General features: G+C 53.0%; 1 protein-coding gene across 1 annotated transcript in view; it reads right to left on the minus strand.

The window, feature by feature from the left end:
- Positions 1-16,737, minus strand: part of DSCAML1 (DS cell adhesion molecule like 1) — a 321,326-nt gene that overhangs the window by 222,457 nt on the left and 82,132 nt on the right. The gene's annotated exons all lie outside the window — the stretch shown is intronic.

Below are 16,737 nucleotides of genomic sequence, written 5' to 3' on the forward strand. Positions count from 1 at the left end.
TTCCTGTCCACGAGCGACCTTGGATCCAAACACATTAAAGTCCTATTTGTTTTTATAATTCCTTTCCTGGAGAAGAAGGGCGATGAGATCTAGTGGCAGAAGATCTACTACTGGTCTGGGTGTGTGACCCTGGAGCAAGTACTCTGAGAGTAACAACCAAACACCATCAGCATCCATTCCGCACTAAGGGTATTATACACATTGTCTCCTTTACCCCTACAACAACCCTGGGGGCTACACATTATGATCTCTACTTTCCTTCTTTCATGTGTCATTTAATCATCTCTTTGAAAATATTTTACCACTTCTACTACCTGCCACACATGGCAGAAGGAAGACAGCGATGAATATGACAGGTGTCCTCATGGGAGCTGATAATCCAGATGAGGAAACGGAGACCCAAAGAAGTTAGTTAACCAAAGAGGTTAGTTAGTTAACCAAAGAGGTTAGTTAACCAAAGAGGCTAGTTAGTTACCCAAAGAGGTTAGTTTTTTTTTTTTTCTTTTACCTTCCTCCCCCAGCCCCTCCTCGATTCAGTCTGATACAGAACGCCTCCTGCCCTCATGCTTCGTACCTCTCGGCTGGGTGCTTTACGATCTACAGATCCCAGGGGACCTGTTCACCCCACCCCCACCGCCCGCCCCCCAGCCGCTGGACGGCTCAGGAGCATGGGGCAAGCTCTCAGCAGGGACTGGCTGACACGTGCGGATGTGTGAGGGCTCCCTTTAAACTGTAGAGCATGCTGTATCGCTGGGTGTCTTCTGCCTCATGATCTAGAGCCCAGGGGCTACCTAGGAGGTCAGCCAGGTCCCCGTCTGACTGTGGGACCCCAGCAGGTGCACCCAGGAAGACTCCTGGACCCGTCCCTGTGCAGACCGGGTTCCAGGCAGGGAGAGATGGCCCTCCCCAGCCCTCCCTCCACTGCTCCAGCCCTGGCTTCCATCTGACTGCAACGTGACCTGGTCTGACACCAGCCACCTCTGCCACCAGCTCCATGCCATCTCCTTCCGGCTGATCCTGTGGTTTCGAGGTGTGGGGAGCAGAGAGGAGAGCCGCGTGGCTGGAACAATAGCCAACTTGCCTAAAACCCCAAGGCTGGGGTTCATAAAAAGAAATGAATCCATTCAGGCTAGCACTGAAATTACAGTTTCCGTTTCATTCTGGCGATAGGAGGCGGGCACTTTGGCAGGGAGCGTGGTGTCGGTGTGGTGGGGGCGGCGGCGGAGGGAGGGGGGAGGCGGAAGGGGCTGCAGACGGATGAGGCTGGCACTTTGATCTGTTTTCTCCCTCCCTTTCAAGCCGCCCCCCCTCTCCAGGTCTCCCTCTTGTGAATATATTTGTTTGTTTATTCCTATTGATTTCCAAAGGCCTAGGTGCCCCCGGGGCCCCTAGCTGCAGGTGCACCAAATGCAAATCCGACAATTACAGTCAATCCGGCAGCAAAAACTCCCCATAGAAGAAGAAAGCCAAAGGGCTCCCTGATGGGAAGTGCGGCCCTAAAAGACGAGCCCTCTGCTGAAGGGCCACTTCAAGGGGCCTGGCAGCACTGGCCTGGCTGGGGTGGGCACCAGCGTGGGCAGATGGCCGGGGCCAGGCCCTCAGGCTGGCTCTGAGAAAGCTCTGCCTCACGTGGCTGGCTGTGGCATCCCACCCTCGGGAGACCTTTCAGGTCCCCATCTGCCTGAGCTGAGTGACGGGGAGAGACAGAGGAGGCCCGGGCTGACGTGGCTTCTCCCAGTCCAAGCCTCCTATGTTGGCTCATTCATTCAACAGCTATTTAAAGCACGTTCTTTATGCCAAGCACTGTTTTAGGCCCTAGGGAAATACCTAGGGAAATACCAGTGCCCAAGACAGACAGACAGACAGACAGACAGACATGCTATGCTAAGGGAGTTTGTGGCCTAATCAGAGACATCAAAAAAAAAAAAAAAAAAAGGGCGCCTGGGTGGCTCAGTTGGTTAAGCGACTGCCTTCGGCTCAGGTCATGATCCTGGAGTCCCGGGATCGAGTCCCGCATCGGGCTCCCTGCTCGGCAGGGAGTCTGCTTCTCCCTCTGACCCTCCTCCCTCTCATGCTCTCTGTCTCTCATTCTCTCTTACGCAAATAAATAAAATCTTAAAAAAAAAAAAAAAAACAGCAAAGGTGGGAGTTTTAGGGCAGAAACCAGGAAGGGAGAGAGACAGGAGGCAATGGCCAAGGGCTACGGGAAAGACACGTTTATACTGGGACCAGAGGAATGAGATGGAGGCAAACGTGCAGGGTGTGGGGGAAGGGCTTTCCAGGCAGAACAGCACAGGGGTGAAGGTGGTCTCGAAAGACCCTGGTTTATCTGAGAAATTGAGATCGCTGTGGCTCTAGCTCAAAGAGCAAGGGGACTGTGGCATGAAATGGGGTCAGACAGTGTCAAGGGTCAGACCATGGTGTGGCATCTGGAGTTAACAATGGAAACCCGAGGCTCTGGCGGATGGCCCAGCCAAGTCTATGATGCTAGCTTCTCTTGAAAGGAGGGAGCCCTTCTGGCTCTAGGTCTTCAGGGACCTTTGTCTGCCTTCCAGGGAGGACAGGGAAAAAATTAAGACAGCAGTTCTGATACTTTTCACTCCCCCTAATTTTCAGCGTGCTCTGAGTGCCACCCCTTCCTATTACTCAAGACCAAACCCACCCATTTATCGATTTATTCACGCCAGAAAGTATTGATTACCTACTAAGTGCACGGCAGGAAGGAGGTGGGCAGGAGGCAAGTGGCAAGTTTGGCTGGATCAGGATGGGCTTTGTATGTCCCGGCAGGGAGTTTGGACTTGATTTTGGAGTCTGGAGACCCTTTGAACAAAGGTTTTGAAACAGGAGTGATAGACTCAGAGTCTCACTGCACACGGTAGTTCTGGCTGCAGTGTGGAGGGGACCAGAGAGAGGTCTCCCCCGAGGCTGCGGTCAGAAGCCACTGGGATCATCCAGTGAGAAGCAGTGACCCCTCCTTGGGGCATCTGCCTACTCCCCAGGACACAACAAAGCTTCACGCCTCTGTGCTTGAGTGCCATTTTGTTCCTATTTCTAGTGTGTTCCAGTTAACTTAGACGCCCTAATCTTGAAAACCACCAGATACTGCAAAGGTCCTTTCTTCTTGACTTTAGAATCATTAAGGGTTTGAGCAGATGCACAGGGAAGGAAGGAACAGACCTATCCCCTGGTGTCGTTTGGCTGTTGTTGACAATGAAATGAATTTGCATTCCTGGGCACGCAATAACTAGACAGAAGGGAAGGATCCCAGAGGGCCTGGGTGGCAGAGGAAGTGGGACCAGAATGCCTCTTCTGTGCTCACATCCACGTGGATAACTGAGAGCTGGCTGCACTTGAAAGAGGTGCACATTTGGAAACTGTGAGGCCAGTACCTGGCATAAGGAATGCACTTAACACTAGACTTCAAAGCCCCAACCCAGTCCACATCTTCCCCAGAGAGGGACACAGCCTGGGCAACTGTACCTGCGGCAGTGTTTGATATGCAAATCTCCCATCTCTTTAAGCTAGACTGTGAAACAGAGAGTTAGAATCAGAGCTAAGGAGTTTGAGCCCTTAGAGATCCTGGAGCCTCATGCCGTCCTTTTATAGAACAGCTACCAGAGGCGCACCGAGGTGAAAGGACTCATCCAGGAAACCTCAGTTAATGACTTACCATGGGACCCTCAGTTAAAGGGCTGCAGCTCTTGCACTGGATGTCAGGGGGCCATGCAGAATCTATATTTACATCTCAGGGCTTACCTGCTAACCCTAGCACACAAATAAAATGTCTCCCAACAGCAGTCCTGAGATCTGAGAAATAAATACTTAGATAAAAAGCCATTTACCAAGACCCAAATGCCTTTTAACAGAGGCTATACGCCCAGCAGGATAAGCCAATTACCAAAGGATTGTGTTCCAAACGCAGCCTAACTGTCTCAGAGCCATGTCAGGGGGAATCAATAAGTAGTTAATCAATGGATTGATTGATCATTTACTGCTAGTAATTAAATTTTGGGCAAGTACAAATTGTATTACACCTATAGTCAGTCAAAAGCAATGCTCAGATCCCGGAACATGAAAGGAAATAAAAATAGAAGCCCTGTGGCCACAGTCTTAGAGTCAGAGAGAGAGAGGAGAGAAAGAAGAGGGGGGCGGGGGGAGAGAGAGAGAGGGAGAAAGAAAGGAGAGGGAGGGAGAGAGAGGAGGGGGGAGAGATAGAGGGGGAGAGGGAGGGAGAAAGAGGGAGGAGAGAGAGGAAAGGGAGGGAGAAAGAGGGGAGGGAGGGAGAGAGAGGAGAGAGAGAAAGGGGAGAGAGGGAAAGAGGAAGGAGAGGAAAAAGAGAGAGAGGGAGAGAGAGAGGAAGAGAGGGAGGAGAGGAGAGGGAGAGAAAAGAGAGGAGAGGGAGAGAGGGAGGAGAGGGAGAGGAGAAAGAGGGAGAGGCATCTTACAGTATCACAGGTCTTTAGGGTCAAAAGAAACTCTGAGGGTCATCCAGTTTGGCTCCCTCATTTTAGTGAGGACTCCCAGAGGTTGAGGGACTGGCCCAAGGAAACCAGCGGGTTAGTGTCAAAGCAAGGATTACCTCCAGGCCTCTTGCCTCCCGGCCCAGTGCCCTTTAAGAGAAAGGGCAGGCAGTCCCTGTTGTACAGTTTGGGGGAGAAGTAGCAACATCACTGATGCTTTGCCAGCAGCTTTTCCCTCAGGGCACTCACTAGGGTCCCCGGGGGCCGTTTCCCCTCACCCCCCCACACAGGGCTTGTCCATTAACACAGAGATTCATGGAGACGCCTTCTACATCACTGCCCTTCTTTTGGCCACGTTGGCAGGAAAACCGCTCTAAGGAGGAAGATTTGCTGTCACTCGGGAAATCGCACCTTGAGCACAGGCACACGGAACAGCTCCTGGAGAAGGAAGTGCAGCAGCTTCAGAACAAGCCCATGGGCTTCCAGGTGATGCCAGGAGCGGACCTACATGTCGCAGAGACATACCTGCGCTGCTCTGTTTGTCAAGGGCCTGTTTCTTGTACAGTCCATGTCTTTACCATTCTCCGCTCTGTCTGATGCTTCTCCTGTGGCCCTTAACTTGAGCATCACTCTAGGCCTGATGCATCTGCTGAACTGATGCAAAGACCTGAGATGTGATAGGACCACCAAGGGCAACCGTCTGTGTAGGATGGGTTGCGTCTGATGCCACATAAGAAGACAAATGCTGTTTGGGCTTCCCTGCGTGTGGAGGTGGGAACTGGAAAGGGGGGAAACACTTGGGTGGGTTCTAAGTTTTCATACTTTTTCCCCCAAATTAGGTGGCAACTCCTCCAGGAAGCCACCCCCGACTGCCTGCCCGAGTCTAGTCTCTCTGGACCATTTGTGCTCTGCGGGGCTCGACCCTCCCCTGGGACAGTTTCAACACCTGTTCCTGAGGCTCTCTGTAGACAGTTAAAAACCCCAAGTCCCTTCCTCCAGCTGGTCAGCAGGATTCGGAGCCCCGTTGCCCCTTGCTGCCAGCCTAAATGTGATCAAGAAAGGCAAACACATTTTTATTACTTGCTTAAGCTGAGCGGAATTAGGTAGGTAGATCTTCTGGGATGAAAATCAATGCATTCTGAAGCCAAATATCAATGATTTCTGAATTATCCTCTGCTTTTATAAGATCTGTGCTGGTGTTTCTGTTTATGTTAAGCACCTTCCGGAGCCATCCCGTGTATGGACTGCAGCCAGTAATGGGTCAACTCTTTCTCTCCCTTCCTCCCATGATGCCCGAGAGCGCTTCCCCCCAGGGCTGATCCTAAGCGCTCATGGCCCGATGCTCTACTTTCCTCTGGAGTCTGTCCCCTGTTCTCACCCCACCCCCACCCAGCACCCCGTGCCCAGGGAAGCAAATCGGAGAGATTAAGGATTACTTGACATGCTCTGTGCAGTCATTGGTAACAGCCAAGCCTCCTGCACCCCCCTAATTGGATCCGCTGCCGAGAAGTCTGATTTAATCAGCCTGTGATCACGACTGGGGTGGGGAGGGGGTGGTTCAGGAAAAGGATGAGCCTCCCGGGCCTTGGCTTGCTCTGTTTGCTGGCCCCAGCTGTGTGTGCACAATCAGGCTTTATTAACTATTACACTTCATTCCGGACAGCTGCCTGGGGAGAACATCGATTCATTCCCCAACCTTTTAGGCTGCCCTGGAACTTGGTGTTTCCATTTATTTATCTCCTTATTTCTGTGAGCATGTGCAGGTTAGCCCTGCACGGGGAAGACGGGGCCAGGAAATGGATTCAATTAGAAGCACATCCTCCACTTTCTTCCCTCAAAGTCCCACCTTTCCTTCGGTCTCCCCTGGGAGGTGGGCTTCCCGCAATCCCCCCTCTCCCCCACCCCACCAAAACTTGCAAGCCCTAAATAGAAGCATCTCTGCAGGAGAAGTGAGAGCAGCCCTTGCATCCAGATCAATTTACTGTGTCAATACTTGTCCAGGTCTTCTGCGTACCTCACCATATTTTCGTGAGGATGCCAGGTGTACCCGGCACAGAGCTGGTGCGCCTTTCTCCAGGGACTGGTGGCCTGCAGGGGGGGCACTGGGGTGCAGCCACTCCTGGACATTTGGGGTTCTTGGTGGGGGGCGAGGCTGAAGCAGTAGCCCCATTCCATGACAAGGTAAGGGGGTTCTAGGTACAGTCATTTCGGATGGACCAGATGGACCTGTCCCGTTCCTCTCCACGCACAGCCCCCCCACCCCCCGCCCTCGTGGCATGCACGCTGTGTCCTGGTAGGTTGCTTTGTGCCAAGCACCCTACGTGGGTAGTTCCCCTGCACGTCACCTCACCCCAGATATCCCACTACAGATTCGGGACCCCCATTCCTCCACAAGGCACCCAGCCAGCTCCCCGCTTCTTCTGTACGAAGACAGACCATCACACTTACAGAGCGCTGGGTGATTGACCAAGAGAAAGAGGACCCTCGTAAAGCACTCCGAGAAACGGTGCTTTACATCCCCCCTGCCTGCGTGTTCCAAGTCTCTCTGCCTCTACCTCCCGTGTGACTCCGGGCAGATCGGATGACCTCTCTGAGCCTGTATTTCTGCATATATAAAAAAGGGGCCAATCTGCTCTGGCCGCTTGCCCTTTGGGGATGAGGTGTGTACAGATTTGTGGCATGGACCAGAATCTCCTCGGGCAGCCAGGGGAGCAGTTAAAATGACAGATGCCAGAGTCAGCGGCCTCGGCTCAAATCCTGCCTGTGTCATTGCCTCGCTGTGTGACCTTGGGTAAGTTATTGCCCATTCTGTGCCTCGGGTTCTCATTTACCAAATGAGGATAACAACAGCCACTCCCTCACGGGGTTGTCACACAGATTTAAAGAGTCGATATATGTGAAGGACTTAGAACAGGTTGCCTTTTATAATCACAGATGCGGATGGACGGCCTATCACCTTCCCGTGTTGCTCTCTCCATGCACACATGCACGTGCACGCGCACACACACACACACACACACACAACAACATGGCTCCGAACACCATGATTAAAACCTCCCCTCAGCTGGGCAGGGGCCTTCTTTTTCTCTGGGCCTGGGTCCCAGTCTGCAGCTGGACTTGTGGGAAGAAACATGTCCGCAATATGGTCACTATAAGGTTGGGCCTGGCTGCGAGGCTGGTTTTCTCAGCGCCAGTCGCCCTGGCTCCCGGGCAGAGGTCAAAGCTGCAGCACCATGGACAGAGCTCCTGGTCTGGTGTAAAGGTCAGCTCTGGACCTCTGCACATCTGCTCCCATCCCTCATCCACGAGCAGCCCCGAAACTAGCCCGCAGACCCTCAGCTGGCCACTTCAGCCTGCAGCTGGTAAAATGCAAACTGCATCGAACGGTTCACTCTTTGGATAATGCTACTGTCTCCATTCTGAGTGATGCCCACTCTGGGGACTGGCGTTCATGAGTGGAGGGCTGGGGGGCGTGAAGGGGAGAGCAGGAAGCAGAGGAAACAGGGCTTTCGAGCTGGGAGTCTGCTAACAGGTTCCAAAGCCACCAGATTCTCTCATAAAAAAGTTCATTATAAAAAAAAAAGTTCATTATGATGGAAACAATAAAATAGAGCAGACAGACAATTAAAGGACTGGCAATCGTATCACAAATTGGCAGAAAAAAATCATTGACAGTTTTGATTACCAAAAAAAGCAATCATAAGGGAGGAAGGAAGGAGATAGTATATTTCTTATAAATCACAGGCAGGGAAGGAGCAGACCCTCCTCGGGACAAGAGACAGTGGACATGGTTCTGACAAGTTCTAGATCTCTCCTCCTTACAAAAGGGAAGAGGTTGGATTAGGGTCAGAGGAAAACCTTTCTGTTAACATCTTAACCCTGCATTTTGAATGTAAGCCCCTCTGGACAATGGGGAGGGCACCTTGGTCTCTCTTTCCAGTCCTGGGTCCCCCATCATGAGAACAGGCCAAAGATCTTCCCCTTACAGTCTATGACCCTCTTTCCCAGAAATGTCTGAGGTTTCCATCTCCACAACTGCACAGCCAGGGGATGTTCCCAAGACCAGACCTTCTCTTCTGCCTCCCCCACCAAATCAGCCTCCATCACAGGCGGCCTGGGAAGGTCTGGGGCTGTCGGGAAGGACAGGGAGCTGCTCAGCAGACATCTTCCCAAGCAAGCATTGTGAGTTGGAGCCTCACCTCACAGGGCCAGATGGCAGGGAGGGCCCTAGTCGGGTCCCCATGGGGCAGCCCCCAGAACCACAGGCCTCCAGAGGGCCCAGGGCCACAGTCACTGGGAAACAGGCCTGGCGGCGGGGGGGGGGGGGGGGGGGGGGGGGGGGTGCTATGAGCGCTGCCCAGCCTCCAGTTAGTCCCCTGCTAGGTGTGCACTCCCGAGGGGCATGGGCAGGCCCTGGAGACTCAGTTAAGTAAAGGGAGGTCTTGCCTAGGGCCAGGATTGCACCTTTCTCCCTGAGAAGCAGGGTACGAAGTACTGGTGGGGACATCCCTGACTAGAGGTGGACTTCTGGGTCAATCATCTTTCCAGATCTTGGTTTCTTCACAAATACACGAAGGTTTGAACCAGATCATTAAATCCCCTAGGAATTTCAAACACCCTACATTTATTACAACTGGGTATAAAACAAGATGTTCCCCATGGTCTCAGAATTTCAAAGGGTGAGAGTCACGGGGACAAGGAGCTCCCCGTTCTCAGAGGAGGCACTGGACTCTCCATGCGGGGCTGGCTAAGGGGAGAGGGGCGCTGGCCCTGAGGTCCGAGTCCACCACCAGCTACAGCCTGAGCCAAAGCAGCACAGACGTTTGAAGAGACCATAGTGTGAAGGTCTCTCTAAAGAGAGTGGGCACTCTGTGGGGTCCCTGCATGTGTCCCCCCAAGGTCCAAGGGAGGGGGCTTGGTGAACCCAGGGAAGCCGTGGCAACTTGAGAAGGTTCGAGAAAATCCTCAGAGAGCGAGACGTGTGTTCTGGGGCCTGGCAGAGGCGGCGGAAAGGGCTCCAGAAGGTTGCGGTGGGAGCACGGGGGGCCCTCTGCTTACCAAGGGGTGAGGAGACGCCATGGAGGGCAGAAGCAACACTAAGCATGCCTCCCTTTTACCGAGCACTTTCTATGGGCCAGACTCGTCTTTAAGGACCTTACACATGTCAGCTCATTTCAACATCCCACTAACAAAATACTACTATTAAGCCCATTTTATAGAGAAGGTAACTGAGGCCCAGAGAGGTAAAGGGACTTGCCTGAGGTCAGAGCTACAGAGTACCAGAACCCTGCTCCTACCCACCCGGCTCTACTGCCCTCTGCTAGAGCGGTCTTAAAGGAAACCTGTCCCGAGGCTGGCCTGCCAAGGCCAAAGAACCAGGCCATGTGCTGTATTCTCGAGCAGGCGCCAATGGGGCCTCAGGAGACATCAAGCAAAAAGGTCACTGCCTGCATCTGGGAATGGTGCGGTGTTAATGGTGCCAGAGAGCTGCTTCCAAAGACCCCACCAAACCATTCATGGGGGAGCGGCGGCAGCCGATCCAGAGCGAGCTACAGCAGCAGTGGCAAAGTAAATGACCTCCTGGCCCTTTCCCTCTCATCCCTGTGCAAAAATAGATCACCCCTCCGCTCTCCTTGCAGGTCGCCCAGCCTAGGTGAGGCCCACACGAGGGGGAGGAGGAGAGGAGAAGTCTTGATGGAGGAGAGATTGAAGCTTTGATGGAGATTCAGGAACAAATGTTTATTGAGCATCTTCTATGGGCAGGACATGAGGATATAGCAATAAAGAAAATGGACAAAAAATCTCTGTCCTCTTGGGGTTTACAATCCAGGGGAGGGAGTGCAAACAATAAATGAACCAGTAAACACTTGGTATGTCAGATGGTATTCAGTATTACGGTGTGCGTAAGTGCTCAGCAAAGCAAGGGCACGTGCAGACGTGTTGTTATTTTATAGAGCGGTCAGGGAAGGCATTTCTAACAATTCCCGGTAGTTCAGACTGTCCTGACAGCAGTGAAGGTGAGGAGGGTGAGCCACATGGGTATCTGCTGGAAGGGCATTCTAGAAGGGAATGGCAAGTGGAAAGCCAGCACGAGAGGTGAGTCTGGGGCAGGCAAGGGGCCACTGTACCTGGGCAGGGGTGCAGGGAGTGGTAGGAGATGAGTAAGGTCTGAGAGATAGCAGGGGCCAGGGTCCTGCAGGCAAGAACTTTGGCTTTGACTCTGAGTGACATGGGAACCATGAGAAGGCTCTGAGTGGGCAAGTAAGTAGAGTTTTTAATACTAGAAAGTCAGAGAGCAGAAATGCCACAGGATTGCGTGAGATATCGGTCAGGGGCCAAGAAGGAAACCCCAACAGAGCAGGTTGGAAGGGGTAGAGGCAGGGGAAAATCAAGCTATTTCCTGATTACACTTATGAGTCCAGCCTATTCAATAACAGAGAGACATCACCGCTGATTTATGCATTTCTGAGAAGGCTTTTTAGCAAATCTTTACTGAGCACTTCATCATACCAAGCGCGGTATTAAGTATTTAAATGTACTGTCTCATTTAATCCTCATAATACTCTGAGGTGGGGGACACTTCCCCCATTTTATGGATGAGCAGAGTGAGCCTTGGAGAGAGAAGGACTCAAGCCGAGGGCTTCTGCGGCCAAAGCTAAGCTAGGAGAGCACACAGCCGGAGGGGCTCCCAGGCTCAGTGGCTGCATTGCCTCCTCTGGATGCAAGGGCCTCTTTGGGTTGGCCCAGGACCTCACTGCCACCGCAGATGCAGACTCTGGGCCTGGCTACCATTGGGCAATCATTGCTAAGCCAGAGCAGAGGGAGAGCAGTGGGGGGTATCAGATCCCCAAGTCTGGCAGGAGTCAGGCCCCTGGCCTCCAACAACTGCTGTCAGCAGAGAGCAAGGCGGTGGGGGTCAGAGCGGCCGAAGAAGCATCAGCAGTGGGCAGCAGGAAGGGGGCAGCCACCTCCCGTGCCCCACCTTGAGGATCAGGGAGAACTTCCAGAAGGAGGGGCACTCGAGAAGGCCTTGAGACAGATGGTAACTCTACCCAACGGCTATTCTGAAATCTGGCTGCTGGTGGGGGGTGGGTGTTTTCTCTTCTCCTTGGTGAGCCGTCACGTCCCCCTGACTTTGGTTGTGGACCCCACCCCCCATAACCTGCCCCGATTCCTGTCTGCCCCCAGCCTCTCCTCCCTTTCTAGGATAGTTTCTGGCTCTCTGGGCAGAGGTGAGGGTAGGGAGGAGCTTTGGGACTCTGTGCCTGACACTTCCACCTTCCTTGCTGTCTGAGCCAAAGCCTGTTCTAATGTGATCCACCAAAAGCCTGCCCAAGTTCCCCTGGATTCCAGAACACCAGTGGGAGGCCTACAAACTCACCAGGCAGATTTGGTTCAGCTCAGTCTTCAAAGGGGGAAACCAAGCTTAGCGGCCTTTTCCTCTAAGGATGGATAGCACATGCCCACCATGAAGACCAGCCCCTCAGCAATGGATGTATAGAATTCTGGAGCTGGATACAAGACCACGAGCCAGATGTAAAGGAACAGTTGGGCTCACAAGATATGTCTCATAATCCCCTGGGTGCAGACAGGTCCTCACCCACAAGCTCCTGGTGTCTGGACTCCCACAATCTGCACTCTCAGCACCCTGGGGGACCTGTCTGGCCCCCCGCTTAGTTGCTCAGCGGGCAGGTGAAGACGATGCCCTCTTAAAGCCAAAGGCAGGAACCCAACCCCTGAGCTCTGGGGCTCTACCATTCAGCTTTCCTTTCTCCATCTTCCTGAATTCAAATGGAGCAAGGATTTTTTTTTCTATTATGCAGATGGGACCCCAAGGCCCAGAAAACCCAAGGGACTTGTCCCAGACTGCACAGCAAGAACCAGAACCAGGCCTTCCAACCCCTGAGCCTGATGGGCCCAGAGTCTCCCCCAGCCCTGAAGGACCGACCCTGCACAGGGAATCCCACCTACCTGCACTGGGGCCCCTCATGTCCTACCAGGCCAATAAGCAGAAGGTACAGGGAGGTGGTTCAGGGAGCTTTAGGGGCCTTCCCACAGAGGTAGGAAGCACAGAAGCAGAGATCCAGGGCTGGAAGGGACTTTCTGGTTAACTGCTGAGGCGCTCTTGGTGGAACAGTGGGATCACCAGGGCAGTCCTCCATGCATCCGCGGGGACAGCCTCCTCAGGGACAGGCCAGCTCTGGGAGCACAGGGGTAAGGAGGAGGAAACCCCTAATGTGGCACGTTATTCAAAGTGTGTGTGTGTGTGTGTGTGTGTGTGTGGTGGGGGGAGGGCTACCCCAGACCTGAGCATTGTGGAGGGATCACCGTCCACCCTCTCCTCTCTTCCGTCCTCCTCCGATCCCAGATTCTCACCCTGCAGGTTTCAGACCAGTGATCAAAAACCACTTAGACTCACCCTTCCCTCTCCATCCCATGCCCTCCAAACTTTGCCAGCACCCCACAAACCCCTCTGCAAATGGATGGCCCTGGGATCAACCAGGCTTTTGGCTGTTGTCACTCATCAGTTGTGGTCCCTGGACCAGCAGCCTCAGCATCACCTGGAAGCTCATGAGAAATGCAGAACCTCAGACCCCTGCTGGGCCCAAGGAATCCGAATCTACATTTTCAGCAAGTGCCCTGAGTGACTCCCACGTGCACTGAAGTCTGGACACTCCTTGGTGCGCTGCTTTGGACACATGGGCTGCCCCCGACTCGAACGCCCCCTGGCTGGACCACAGGGCAGCAAAGTCCCACTGCACCCGGGAACGCCAAAGCAACCCTCCCCTTTTGCAGGCCATTCCAAGACAGGCAGGAGTTCAAGTTGGAAAAATAAAAGTCCCTCGACGTGCCAGGCCTTTATTGAATTTCCGTGTTCAAGTTGCAGAGCTGTGATGGCTGGTCGGAGACTGGGTTCTCCTCCACTGCCACCCGACCCCTGTCTTGCCCGCCTCGCCCAGCGCCAGCACCCGCCCCCTCCTCTACACAGAAAACAGAAACCCTGCGTGAGGACGTCGTTAGTGGATACAGCTTCTTCAATTAATTTAATAAATTAATCCTTGGACTTTTTCTTCACTGCTTCCTTGGGAGTCCCTCCTAAGGTACTGGGAAGAATCGCAAACACCCACATAAAATCCTCTGGCTCACAGGAGCCTCTTCTATTAATATCACTGCAAATTAATATGATTATTTAAGCTCTGAACTGGCCGCGCCGCCCCGTCTCTGCACCACCCCCACTCAGCCCCACTGTGAGCTTTCGGAGGTACTGGCGTCCCCCTTCTGTGGCCTCCCATCACCTGCAGAGCGGTTCCCAGTGGGGCTAAGACCCTCCCCTCCTAGGTGGTGTTTGCAAATTGGGGGTGTCACAAAGGTGAGGTGTCTGAGGGCTAGAGAATTCTTCCCACCCCACCCTGAGCGCTAGCAGCCCCTTGTTGTGAAACATGCGAGAATAAGGTCGTGGCCTCAGTATGTCCTTCTCTACCTTTCTAGTCCTGTCTCCCTGTGACCTCTGTGTGCCCCACCCCCCAACACCGCTGTCATCCCTCTTTGCACCTGCGCCTGCTCCATCCATGAACGTGCACGGAACAGGGGCTCACGTGAACCACTCTCCTGCCTGAGAGCTTCCTCCGTGCGCCCTGCCCGCCTCAGCCTGATGAGTTCCGGCTCCTGTTTAAGCTCCAGTAGGAATGCTGCCCCTCTCGTGCCCCGTCCACCAAGGAAGTTAAATGGGACCTTTGGATGCGTCTCTGAATTTCATTTCAAGCCAAACTCTGAGCACCACAGGTGACAAAAGCTCCCACATTCTCATGAGAGAGTGGTGCCTGGTAGAGAGAACATTCGTGTCTTCCTTGCCCATGGGGGCAACAGAGAACCTAGACCCTCACCCACAGCCACCGTGGACTGCAGAGAGTTCTGGAGGGAATGTGACTCATGTCCCTGAGATGGGGCCGGGGAGGCAGTGGTGGTGACAGAGACAAGTATGTGACCCTCCTGGGGAAGAGGATGAAGGCCAGGGGCTGGCTGGAGGGGCCACAGAGGGACGTAGCAGGGGAGCGAGCTACCCTGAGCAGGTGTCTCCACTCTTCCACAACTGTCCCCACCCCCGCCCCATTCTACAGACAAGGAAACCGAAGGCCTAAGAGAATGTGTGACTTGTCCAAGCCCCCATTGTTATTAACTGGCTGAAAAAGAAGTCAGACCCAGATCTGCCCCACTTCCCACCAAGCCACAATATCCTTCCACTCCTCTGGAGAGGGTATGCCCCTTTCCTGGTTGGTCCACTCACTGCTCCATTCATTCATCCCCCCGTAGTTATCGCTTCATTCCTTCAGTTGAGAAGTACGTGTTCAATACCCACTGTGTTTATTTGCTTGACTAATTTGTATCTTACCCTGCTTCAACAGAGAACTTAGAGGAGGCTTACAAAGACACCCACAGTATCATGAAATACGATGAAATGCGGGGTGAGGGATGGAACAAGAAAGGGCCGACATTGGAACAACCAGGAAAATTACACGAGGCCAGAGCATGGCTGGTCCCCAGGACATCCGGGCTTACGGGCCTGTAGCACTCCTAAAGGTTGTCAGTAAACATCACTTCCAAGTTTGCAAAGCATCCTGGCGTGCGTTTCCCGCTTTGAGTCTCCTAATAATTCAGTGAGAAAATGGGAGCTCAGAGAGGTGAGTGCCCAGCCGAAGGCCACACAGCCGACAAGTGAAAGAGGCCTCTGCCTCCAGGTCCCTGCCTGTGGAGCACAAGAGTTAGGCATGCAGATTCCGGAGCCAAACTGCCTGGGTTCATGGCCTGGATCCACTGCTTCCAGGCTGTGCAACTCTGGGCAAGTTACTCAACATCTCAAAATCTCAGGTGGCCCGCATAGAAAATGGGAGAAATACAGTACTGTGTGTATCTTGTGAGTACTACACGCCAAACTCCCGGCTCATGTGCAGGTATCAAATAAATGTGAGCTAATACAATTTTATCACACAGCTGGCTGTCTCCTGCCCATTACCCCCATCAAAGTCCCAATACTGGATTTAAGGAAGGACAGAGAAGGACGGACACAAACGCACACAGATTATATCCTGATGGCATCTGCCATAGCCATTTGCCTCTCTGTACCCTGCCTTTCCTCCCTGGGAATGGATACGAAGGAATAAACCCATAGGAGGATTTTCCCTCCTATTAAGGCCATCCCGAGCATCAATCCCTTTCTCCTAACCCTCGGATGTACTGATTCACTTCTGAAAGGGGTGGGGCCTCCCCAAGTCCCTGTGCCCATGCATCGATCAAAAAGACCATGGTAGGGTTGGCACCCAGAGAGAATGAAAAAGGAACAGATCACACATGAAGTTTTGTACTGATCTTTCCAGCCTCCTTCTTCCTCCCCATCTCACCTCCCGACAGCGGCCTCCCCACAGCCAACCAGTGCATCGTTCAGAACCTACCTCTCCCTCCCACAAGGAAAGGTAGGAAACCCATCAGCACTTGTTTTTAGCTGGGAACAAACTGTTCACACATTTCATGAACCAAAAAAAAAAGGAGAGCGAGAGAGAGAGAAAGGGGGTATATGGGGTGAAGATGCTAGCATATCAAAAACCATTTAACTAAATTATATACAGAGACTTGGAGGTAAGAAGCAGCAGAGGGGGGAGGGGGGATGGAGTTTCATTAAAAAAAAAAAAAAAAGAGCAGTTTGGAAGGAGGTGACCTGTTCTGTCTTTGTGCTAGTTTTTCTGTGCTGACGAGATGCGTCTGTGTCCTTTCAAAGGTATTGCTGAGAGTTCAGCACTTTTCATCAACGAGTAACATTGAGGGGGATCTGTGTGTGTGCCTGAGAATGGAAAAGCAGACGTTGAGCAGAGTCTAGCCCCCTCTTCCTACATTGCTGGGGCTTGCCACCCTTCAGATCTTTAGCCAAAGGGGGGGATTGAATTTGTGTGCCTAATTGCGACTCAGGGGGAAAAGGCTCCCAAGTTCCCTCATGAAGAAGCCAAGGTGGGCCCCAGTGGAGGGCAATGCCAGCGGTCAGCACTCAGAGCCCGTCATGGGAAAACATGGCAAAAGAGGAGGTCCCCCATCGAAAGGGGGGTAGCTAGGGATCCCTGGCTGGCTTCCTTCAGGTCTGTCAACATATACTGGCATTGGATCACATAGTGGGCAATAGAATTGTGGGGGAACTTGTAGGGGTCAGGACTTCAGAGCTGGAAGGACTCTTAGAGATCACCCAGTCAGGCCCTTACTTTTGCAGAGGAGGAAAGTGAAGCTCAGAGAGGTT

Source organism: Mirounga leonina, unplaced genomic scaffold (genome assembly GCF_011800145.1).
Source record: "Mirounga leonina isolate KUSES-001 unplaced genomic scaffold, KU_Mleo_1.0 Mir_153, whole genome shotgun sequence".
NCBI classification, from domain to species: domain Eukaryota; kingdom Metazoa; phylum Chordata; class Mammalia; order Carnivora; family Phocidae; genus Mirounga; species Mirounga leonina.